This window comes from Xenopus laevis, chromosome 3S, assembly GCF_017654675.1.
Source record: "Xenopus laevis strain J_2021 chromosome 3S, Xenopus_laevis_v10.1, whole genome shotgun sequence".
Taxonomy (NCBI): Eukaryota; Metazoa; Chordata; class Amphibia; order Anura; family Pipidae; genus Xenopus; species Xenopus laevis.
Window position 1 is genome coordinate 92004587 of NC_054376.1, and position 12212 is coordinate 92016798.

Consider the following 12212-nt stretch of genomic DNA (forward strand, 5'->3'; position numbering starts at 1 on the left):
AAGCGCCAGAAGATGACACGAAGACTCAGAAGATGGCTGCCATGAACTGCGATCCCTGAATCTGCACCAAGGTGAAAGTAAAAAGTTAGGGGCATTTGCCTGGGGTAGCAGCTAGGTTGGAGGAGAAGGGAGGGGGGTCTATGTGGGGTAGGGGGTTAGGGGATTTTTAATAAGGGGTTTGTTTCTCTTTTAAGGCTCTTGAAACTTTCCCTTACTCAGCTGTAACATCCATATCCAGTCAGCGTATGCGTGCCCTATTATCTGAAGCAGTCGGAAGAGAAAGCAAGGGGCAGTAGTGGTGGAGAGAGAGGAAGAAAATGTAACGATGTGGCGAGCTGTGCTGGGGAACAAGTGGAGAATTGTTACAAATATATCAAAGTGAAGCCTCTTATTTTAATTAAGTTTCAAAAACGTGTTCCAATTGTATCAAAATGCACGTACTGAGTATTCTGCCCTCTATGCCAAAAGCATATTTAATTGAGTTTCAGAAACTTTGAATCTTTTTCTGGCATCAGTGCAGGATATCAAAAGAGAAACTTGGGAAAATTTGGGACTGAGGGCTGGGCTGTCCCTCAGAAAACGGGACAGTTGGGAGGTATGTCACCATGATTTAAGTTCTTCTAGGGTTGCCACCATTTTATATAAACTGTAACAGCCTCAAGTGGCTAGACCATGGCAGAAATTGGCAGAGCTGTGTTGTCATGTGGTGAACTCAGGATGTCAGGAAGGCAGAGTTGTGTCTTCAAGCCTGGAATTAGGAGGGGATTTGGTGAGTTTAAATATTAGGAATATATGGAAAGGCCACCAAGGCCCAGGCCTAGGGCGGCAGGATTTTAAGGGGCGGCATGCTGCCCAACCACACCCACATTGGTTCAGAAACACTGGGGTGCACAGGAAATACGGTCGTTTTTAAATTTCCCTTGCGCCAAACCCAATTGCTCCAAAAATTTTCATGAATAAAGGGGAGGGGACGGGGGCGACAAACAACAGCAGGCCTAGGGGCACTCACTATGTAAATCCAAGTCAGCAGACTGACTATCAATTGTATCTTTTACATTGCTGGTAAAATTGTAATACCGAACTGGCCTTGGCTGGTATTTTACCAGCCAGACATTGTAAACGTAATTCTAAAAGCAAAAGGATCATATAATCAGAATAAGACCTTTACAATCCAGTATTGTACTATAATAAAATACGAATTGCGAATGACCTCCGTGAAACTATGAAGAGAGACCCAAGTTTAACCAAAGCAGACAGAATTTTCATTCTTGCATGAGTTGGTCCGCTTGTTGAGCAGTGTTGCTTTTAGAATTTTCATTACACTATATTTTACTTGTGTATTCCAAAATGGTAGCAAAAAATATAATATACCTACAATAAAATGCTAGAACTTTTGACTTCACATGATAACACATGTCCTTGTAGCATCTCTAAAATAGCACTAGAGGGACCTGTTATTCCTCATTAATTAAACATGCCATGGATAATGCGACACTTGAACAAACTGGCAAACATTTGTTTCTTTTACATACATATATTTGTTTCACTTTTTCAAATTAACAATTCCATTCAGCTACAATGACAAAAAAATGTGAGTTATTTCATATGTATTCATGACACAATAGAAACATGTTTTAAAGGGTACCCGTCACCCAAAAAAATGATTCATAATCCTATTTAATCACATCAGTCAAGCAAAATGAACTTTAATTACACTATATAAATTATTTGAATCTTGTTTCTTTCAGTCTGCCAATTCATAATTATAGCAAGCAGGCAGCAGCCATTTTGTTGACACTGTTATTAAGGCAAGTCTTGTATCATCTCAGAATCTTGTTTGTGCACCAGAATGGGGGACCCGATGTCCATCCCCATGCCCTGGCTACACACTTAAATGGTAAAGAGAACGGGTGAATGTGGGGAGTGCAGTGACATCTAGGAAGTGCTGAATGGAAAGTGAAAGTAATTGTCTGCCCCGCCTCTATGCCCAGGGCATAGAGGAGGGGCAGACAATATTTGATTGACAGCTGAGATGTTTAAATGAGTTTACAACAGCTATGAATGCTTTAATAAAATATAGAAATTGGATTTCATGTTTAATTTGAAAAGGACTTTTATTATATAGCTTTTTATGTCTGGGTGACAGGTCCACTTTAAGGAAAGAGCAAACATGTCATACATACACTTTAGATTTAAAGTTAATCAGCAGGTTAGTCAGCATCACAAGCAGAATGATGAAGCTTTGGTTGGAGACTGGCCCAGGTTCCCCTGATTACCCTTTCATCACTATCTCCAACCTACATGTCTGCAGGGGTTATATAGGATGCCCCAGGCAGAAGTGCAAGAGCACTAAGGGGTGCAGAGAATTCAGTTTCTTATATATAATATCCCTGAGCGCATGACTAGATAGATCTGCTAACTTTTATTTATTTACACATGCTAGAATAAATAGAGTTCCAGTTCCATGTATAAGGATGAATACAGTGCCCGCTCCATGTATACTACATGAAAACACATGGCAGGATAAAGTGCCATCTCAATGGGGGCTATTTATCAAGGTCTGAATTTATCTCAGTATTTCTAATATCCAACTCCTAATTCCCGAATGGACCTTATTTATGAAGAAAAAAATAGGGTCGGGTAAAACTCCGAAAACTTTGGAGCTTTCCCCAAAAACTCTGAATTGTTCTGAGTTTTCCGCAAGAGTTTTATGCTCCATCTCCCCAAAATCATCGGGTATCGGTATGGACTTCAGCACAGACACTGGGACGTTCCCTGTTGACTTATACAGGACCTCGAGAGCTTTTAGATGCCGGGGTTTTGGATTCTGACCATCAGACTTTAATAAATCTCAAATAATTCATAGTTTTTTTTTTTTTGCTCCGAAAACTATGAATTATTCGAGGTTCGGATATTCGGAGCTTGATAAATAACCCCCATTGTGTATTACCTCCAGGCAGTGTAAATACAGTGCCAATTCCAAGTAAAAAATCTTTGTCCTCTGTATTTTGCAGGTAGGCACATTACTACAGAGAAAGCAGACCCTGTGGCTGCAGGGAGGCCCAGGAGGTAAAGGGGCCCCACAAGGTCCTAATTCATGTACAATTTCAATACATATTGGTAATACAGGTCAACCTCTAGACATTGCGCCTGTATGAGTACAGGCCTGGAAGAAAGAATAAGCTGATTTTGTGTTCCCATGCAGTGGAAAGCAGAAAAACTAACTGACTGCAGTGGAACACAGGGAGAAACGCCTGTGAGTATGAACCCTTAAACAGACGACCTCTGTTAATATTGCTACTGATTGGTTGCTATGGGTTACCAGACCTGGTACAAATTTTTCTACTTTTATTATATGACCCTCTGCAGAAAGTCACTATGCTGGAGCCACTTGATTGGTTTTAGGGGTCAGGGTGTTTTCTACTTGAACAGATCCTGACTCCATATTCTCTTCCTGGCTCTCATGTTTGATGTGGCCACATGTTAAACACTCAACAGCACAGCCTCGGAACTAAAAGAAAGCAAAATCAGGGGTAATTAGAAACGTTCAAGGGTAGAAATGGCCACAAATCTCAACATTCACATTAGTCCCTGGAGCTTCCAATCTAAGGCAAAAAGCATAGTAAATAACACCCACAAGACTCTTGTGTCTTTAGGAGTGGGATAAGCCACACAGGCACAATATAAACACCTTTCAGAGAGGTAACTATAAGAGACAATTTTCTAATTTCTATTAAGATAGAAAATTAGCTTTTTGAATGCAGAGATTGCAATTGCTCTCTCTGTACTAGTAATGAGCCCCCTAGATTCACTCCGATGTGACTGAGGTTAGCACAGGCAGGTAAATGGGCGCAGCTTCAGGCAGCAGGCAGGTAGTATAGCACTGGCAGGGAGCAATTTAAAAAAAAAAACGAAAAAAAAACCCCATTATTTCCCCAACCAGAGTGTGGACACTAGTAACCTTCACCTCTGGTGGGGGAAACATTTTCCTCAATAGGTTCTCTTTAAGCTTTAGCTAGAAAACATATTAAGCTTGTTCCAAACATACTGGGGACACTAAGGAGGTTATTTACTAAACTCTGAATGCCAAAAACCCAATCCAATTTTTTTGTGGAAAAAACTCACACATTTTTTGGAATTTATTATACCCTAAGGATTGAAAAGTCAGAATCCACTTAATTAATACACTTTCCAGGAAGGTGTATTAATAAATAAGGCAAATAAAACCATGCCGATTTGGTCTAAGTTTTTTTCAGAAAATATTGAGATAAATTTGGACTTTGATAAATAACCCACTGAATGAATGAACCCTGTGTAAGTGTATGTAGAGATTTAGCTAAAAGAAAAATTCCAATTAACTACATAAAATTACATTTTACATTTTTCAACTAGCAGTGGTTATTTATTTGTAGTTTAACAGCTGGAGAGCCAAAGGGTGTGAAAGCGCAACCTAGAACAGAGTTCCAGCCTGTAGCCCCCTAGCTGTTGTTATACAGCTTAAACAACATCTGGAGAGTTGGAAGTTGGACATCACTGACACTGATTTCTCATACCATTCCCTCCGGGAGCCCTGCCTTAGTAAAATTTATAGCCATCATTGCCTGAAAGAGTTTCTCTTTGAATTATGTGTTTTAATAAACTACCTTAATCTGAGAATACTTTAAAGGGGACACATAGCTTCTATAAAGAAAGAACTCTTTTTTTACTGCTAAATAGGAATCCCAAGCATAATTAAAGAGTGAACAGAATTCTGCATTTAGAGCTATCTTTACCAATGCAGTGGTGTAATGTGCATCTTATACCAGAAATTCCACTGCATGTACAAGTTATAAGTGGAGCAATTTTGTGTCCCTTAGAGTTTTTACACCATCCTTGGAGATAGAAAATGAGCACTATAATATTTTAAGAGTAACAATAGAGGCCATCATACCTGCTTGTTAAGAAAGATGTAAATTATTGGATTGTAGACAGGACTGGTCTTGGCAAAATAAGTGGGAAGAGTTGCAGCAAGCGGTGAAATATAAAATTGTGGATTAATAACAACAATGAGGGCAAACACTGTGTATGGCAACCAGCATATCATGAAAGCAAGCACCATGAACAGGACCATGACAACTACTCTTCTTGTGGATTAGTCTTTCCTCCTTGTTGTTCAATTTTCCTGTTTAACTAAAAAAAAAAAGAAACTGAGGCAGGTTTAAATTATCTGGGGACTTAAACAATAAATTATATCAGCCTTCTGGAATGAATGGATTATACCGTAATCAACTTAATTTTTAACTATTTCGTTATTATACACACTGGCACTGCCAGGGGAGCTGCTGCCATGAGGCGAGTTGAGAAAAGCCTCTCCCGATAATGTAAAGAGCTGAAAGTCTGAATTTTAAATCAGAATTTCGGCTCTTCTGGTGCAGAGAGCTCAACTAGCGATGCGCCCCCATCCTCGTCCCACCCGGAAAGGTAAGTGTTGGGTGTGAGGGTGGGGACAGCATCTGAAAGGCCGCCTCTGGTGGCAAAAAGCCCAGAATTGATCCTGGGAACTGAACATAAACTGAATTTTCAGGCATATATATCAGCTTGACACTGCATTTTAGCTTGTCCCAGGGCCATTGACTATTAAATAAACAATGGAGTCCATTTCTGTAAATAGCCTCCCAAAATATCACCGACTGCCTGTGTCACACAGCATTTTTTCTTCCATTAACCTTAAAACTGATTCTATTGTTCCATGAAAACATTAAGGGGCAGATTTATCAAAGGGTCTAAGTGAAAATTTGAATTAAAAAATTCGAATTTTGAGCTCATTTTTGTGTACTTCGACTAGGGAATAGTACAAACTAGATTTGAATTTGGAAGAAATTCGAAAATTCAAAATGTATCATGTACTGTCTCTTTAAAAATTTGACCGACCATTCACCATCTAAAACCTGCCGAATTGCTGTTTTAGCCTATGGGGGACCTCCTAGAACCTATTTGGAGTCAATTGGTGGACTTTGAAAAATCAAAGGTTTTTTTGGGGAAAAATTTTGATTTGTACGATTCGATTTCAATTGAAAACAGACCTATTCGATCGAAAATGGACCTATTCGGCCAAAAAAAACTTTGATTTAATTTCGGTTGGTCTTTTTGAATTTGAATTTTTAAGTTTTTCAAATTTGGAATTCGACCCTTGATAAATCTGCCCCTAACTGTAAAAATATGTGTTTTCTAGACAGAGAATAACAACCGGCTAATTTCCAATGAATACATATGCACAGGATGATTTTTAGTTAATTTTTTGTCCCTCTGGCAAAATAAAGTATGGATGGGGAATGGGAGCTTAGCCAAGATGGGGGATGATAAAATGTATTTATAGTTCTATCTGATTCTATTATAAAGAATTGTTTTTATGCTCAGAATGGGAAGCCTGGAAATAGTATTATTGTGAAAAGAACAAAAAAGCAGTGCTTAGAAAATTTAACATTTACAGTGTAAGTAAACTGGATGTACCTTATGTAAAGACTTTAGGATACTTCCATATGAGAATCCTATTATTCCTACAGGTATGATGTGAGGAAATATGTAATTATATAGCTGTAGTTGTTCCAGGACCTCTCCTCCCATCCAATAGAGCAGGATGTCTGAACACCTTCTGGGCCGTAAGAACTCCAACCAAAAAGTGGAGCTACTGCCCAGATGAGGCAAAAAAACCAGATGAACATTAGTCCTTGGTGACCTCTTTTGGGGCTCATCTTTAGCGCTCCAATAGGCTCACATACAACATTATATCTCTCATAGGCTAACAAAGTTAGAGACCACAAGGAAACAATTCCTGCAAAACAAAAGTAAAAAAAAAGATACATATTGTAGGGAATAATGTATGCACAGCATTTATGCATTTTATAACTAATTCCCATGTACAGGTATGGCATCTGTTATCTGGCAACTCATTATCCAAAACTCTCAGAATTACTGGAAGGCCATCTCCCATAGACTCTTTTTCGTTTAAATAATTTAACTTTTAACAATTATTTATTTTTCTCTGTTCTAATAAAACAATATATTGTACTTGATCCCAACTAAGATATAATTAATCCTTATTGGAAGCAAAACAATCTTATCGAGTTCATTTAACTTCTAAATTATTTTTTAGCACACTAAACACATGGCAATCAAAATTACGGAACAATCTATTATCTAGGTACCCTACTGCCTGAGCATTCTGTATAACAGGTCCATACCTGTACTGGGAGCCATCACTTTACAATATTCTTCAACTGCCATATCTTACTGTATTAAATCTAAATATATTTATGTCTGATAGAGTATATAAATATAATTCCCCAATATTTGAATAATAATAATACATGTTAATAATAATAATAGTAATATGTTAGTAAATTACATACCGTATATACTCGTGTATAAGCCGAGTTTTTCAGCACCCAAAATGTGCTGAAAAAATTGACCTCGGCTTATACGCGGGTAAGTATTTTAGATGGAATACGGTATAAGGCAGGAGACTGAAAAACAGTGAGACGCGATTGGCTAACCGTAATCCGAAGCAAGTTCGCATCGAAAAGAACAATGGCGGCCGCCTCAGCAGCAGATGTTTCCGCCCCACAAAGGCAACAAGCGCACTTAAAGGTGTCCGAGGGGGACCCGTCTCTGATGCCTCCCAAGATGGAGGATGTTGAGGAGGAAAGAGAGGTCACGAGCTTTCTGAAGCCCGGCGAGAAGAGCTACACGCAGCGCTGCCGTCTCTTTGTGAGGAACCTGCCCATCGACATCACCGAGGGGGAATTCAGTGAGGTGTTCATCAACCGTGACCGGGGTTTCGGCTTCATACGCCTGGTAAGGGGCTGTGCTGCAGAGGGATATCAATGTACTGCTGCAGTGCTGCAGCTTGGACTAATGGCTAAACTGTTTGCTGTCTGCTGTGGTGTAAGGATGCATTGTGCCTGGCTACCCACCCATCCACTAATGTTACCCACCCATTCACTCGTGCCACCCACCCACCCACATACCTATTCACTCGTGCCACCCATTCACTCGTACCACCCATTCACTTATTGTGTGGGGAGTGTGTGTATATAGTGTATGATGGTGTGGGTAGAGAGTTTGTGTGTGTATATAGTATATGTGTGGGGAGTTTGTGTGTATAGTATGTGTGTGTGATTATTTTGTGGGAAGAGTGTGTGTGTAAAGTATATGTGTGTCTATGTGTGTATAATTGCTAGTGGAAAGTATATTTTGTCTCAGCTGAAAAATATCTGTAATATAAATCCACTGGGGGGGGGGACAAATTTTCAGTGATTTAGTTTGCGCTGTAGTGATTGTAGCATAGGGCATAGTTGTGTCTAGGCTTATACGCGAGTCAATAAGTTTTCCCAGTTTTTGTAGGTAAAATTAGGTACCTCGGCTTATACACGGGTCGGCTTATACACGAGTATATACGGTATGTCAGTTTAGTATTGTATTTTCTTTGATTTGTAATCGTATTGTTTTTAGAAAGCTATAACTACTAAACAAGTGGAACTATATTATATACAGTATATATAAACTTCAAATGGGGTCACTGACACCATGTAAAAAAAATAAATGCTTTGTGAGGCTACAAGTTTATTGTATTGTCTACATCATACTAAAAGTTAACTTAAAGGTGGACAACCCCTTTAAGTCAATTAAAAATAACAATAAAGAACACATGCATGAGTGTCACTTACCAAAGTAGTTGACAGCAAATCCCTGGAAAATACAGAATTGTTCCCCAAGGTAGAAGTAACCATAGTAATTTGTGCTGACTACTATGGTAGTACCGCACAATGCCATCATTAGGTCTGAAAATGAAAGGTTCAGTATGAAAATATTGATAGGGTTACGAAGCTGAGGGTATCTTAGAGTCACTAATATTACTACAACATTATTACAAATGGAAAACACTGCATTTAAGAACATTAGGAAGGAGAGAATGATGTATCCTGATCTTGGAAATATTGTAGGCATCACTGTGATGTTATTGGCTGTGCCAGGTGGGGTGCTATTGCCCTCCATGATGAACCAACTGCTCTTTCAAGTTCTTCTCTTTCAACCATAGGTCTGACTGCTCCTTCTGATACTCATGCTCTCATCTTTTCAGAGTTTCTTCTTAAAACTGTATAAAGGTTAAGGAACGGATGCATTTTTGGATTAACTCAGCAGCTGGCCCTTTCAGATTACATACCATTCTATTAAATATGTTTTAAGAACATGTAACATAATCAGATTAAATTTAAGACGGCTCCGAATTATCTTATTAATAACCACAGCTCCTATGATCTTTCATTGTCAGATTCTGAATACCCAGAATGTGGTGCTCTGTACTGAAGTGCTTCCCTTACAAAGGAATAAAAGTAAAAGGCAAAGTACATCTTCCCTAGAGTATCTGATAAAATTAAGTCAAAGACAACTGTACATTTAAGGGGGAATTCACAAAAGTGCAGATAGCTCATTTTTGGAGTAAAAGTGGTGGTAAACTGGTCTAAAATACTTTCTCCATATTCACAAACAGAAATCCACCTAACTTCCAACTCAACCGACACTTTTCATATTTTAGTAGACAGTTTATAGACACTTTTATGAATTTGTCTTTCAAACAACAGAAAAATGGTGCAAAAAATACATTTTAAACAACATTTTCTCCCGACATTTTAAAAATGGAGTAAAGCTCAGTATAACTCTTCCCCATGTGTCAGATTAATTCTAAAATAATTTGCTCTGCTTTGGTTCCCCACAATCTTCATTTCACACCTCTTGTAGGTGCACCATTAGGGAATTATTATCATATTAATAGGTATTAGCATTTTATACTCAGGAGACACATTTCTGTCTAACCCTATAGGTGTAAAAGCCTCATTAACAAAACAAGTAAAACACAGATTAAAAAAAAAAAAAGTCTATTTGATAGAATTTTATATGTAAAAAGTTTTTAACTCACACTTACATTATTTTACTAGTTTTCACTTGAATGAGGCAATATTAGCAATTTGAGTGACTATATTATCTAAAGGTAAAGAAAAGCCTCCCAGCCATTTTATAGTTTTGGCAGCACTTGACACTTGACCTAAGATAATAAAACATATTTCTGATACAAATCCCTATATTATGCAAAATAGCAATTATTGTATTTAGACTCTTATGTCTTGTTACAGAAGTGGAATTACACAAATATGTAGGCAGATTTAGAAAGCCCAGGTTATCCTGAAAAAAATAATGTATAATTGTCCTAGGTAAATTAAACCCCTCCCCCAAAAATTCCAATTTGGTGGCTGACTGACAGGTATAGTAAGAGCTAAAGACAAATTCAGAAAATAATGTTAAAAAATGTTGTGCAAAAGACAAAATCTGAAAACTGTCTGTTTAAAAGACAAGTTCACAGACGTTGAGATAGAGGTTTGTGAATTTGGTGGGAAATCCCAACACTTTTATCTCCACTTTTATTTTGTCTCAATATCACCACTTTTGTGAATTCCCCCCTTAGAGTTTTTTTTAAAAACGTTTCAACACTCATCCGAGTGTTTTAGGGAATTCCCCGCATTTAAACCCTTGAGGGTAGTAAAGTCACAGACATAAAAATCACAGTAATCCCATTAAACTTCAGTAAAGTGTTGGCTCAAACTGACTGATGTGTGAAAGTGTGATCCAGTCATAATGGTACCATGCTTTTAATTGAGCCAGCTCTTAATCTTTCAATGTACATGACTGGAAGTGTGAATTGTTGTGAAGCTGCCAGGGTAAGGATGTCAGAGCGGCATTGTGTGTTGATGATAAACGGTGTTGCAGGCCCCCTCCTCTGTTCAGGGATGGTTTTTCCACATTGGCACAAATGCCCTCTTTCACACCTCTTTCAAAGCACCTGTCCTCTTTATCCAAAATGTGCATATTGTTGCTTTGTCTCCCCAATGTATAGATCGGAGCACTTCTCACTAAACTGGACAGCATATACTCTTCATGTGCTTTGGTGCTGGGTCTTTAAGGTGCACCAACTTCTGTCTTAGGGTTTTGTTGGGTTTGGAATACACAGGAATGTGACTTTTTTTGAAAAAAAAAAAGTCTTTCCAATGTTCTGGCCACATATGGTGTGGCTATGTTGCTTTGCCTGCTAAGCTCTTCCCCTCTGTTACTTGGTTTGGTCTTTTTGCTTGGCTTAGATATTGTAAGGCCCAGTCTGAGTAACTATAACAAACAAGGGAAAGTTGTGCTCACCACTAATTTTTAAATCCATTAGGCGGGGGTGCAATGAGGCTGTGACCACAAAATACATATAGACAAATACAAGAGGTCCTCTGCACTCAACCCATTATCAATATATTTAAGACAGAGACATTTTGTGCATACTAATGCCTTACCCTTTAAACGAAGCAGGGATTGTTTGTCCATATATTGCAATATATTTAATCTGGCCAACTACGTCAAAGTCATCCCATATCAAGCCAGTCCTATGCTCAATTTTATCTGATTCATTAAGAATTCTATTGCTTCATTATACATTTTACAAAGGGACAAAGTTTTACCTGCAACTTACTAGCTGCTTTCAAAGTAAAACTCCCAAACTTGGCTGCCCTTTTATTAGACACCAGTGGGATCACCTGACTATAGCTGGGAAGGGTGGGAGCTACAACATGGAGCTGGTCACTGCTCCTGTATAAACTATAACAAACAAGGGAAAGTTGTGCTCACCACTATTTTTTAAAACCATTAGGCGGGGGTGCAATGAGGCTGTGACCATAAAATACATATAGACAAATACAAGAGTCCTCTGCACTCAACCCATTATCAATATACCAGTCTGGGTAACCACATGTTTTCAGAGCACATTTCAGATGTTGGAATTCTTTATTTTTCACTTCTGCACTGGTCACCACAGTTTCATCCAAATGGTGTAAAATTCTTATAACCCCCTAGTTTATGTTCCAGGTGTAAAGTTCTTATAACCTCCAATTTATGTTCCAGAGGGATTTCCCTACCACTTCAGTTGAACTGAAGAAGCCACTGGGATGAGTGCTGAAATGTTTTCAAGAAAAACTTTAACTGTCCAGTTGCCTTTGACTTAATTCTACTAGATACTGTATATCATGACCTGGATGAATGAGAATATTCATAGACATACAGCTTCCCTAAAACTGACTTATTTGTGCTCCCTAGCTATCCAAAGTAAGCATTTCTGTCTTAATTTAAGAAAATTCTTGAGTGAG

The 12212-nt window shown here is 38.4% G+C and overlaps 1 pseudogene; it reads right to left on the bottom strand.

Annotated features, from left to right (window-relative positions):
* Window positions 1-3332: 3332 nt before the first annotated feature.
* Window positions 3333-9033, bottom strand: LOC108713178 (annotated as a pseudogene).
* Window positions 9034-12212: the final 3179 nt, after the last annotated feature.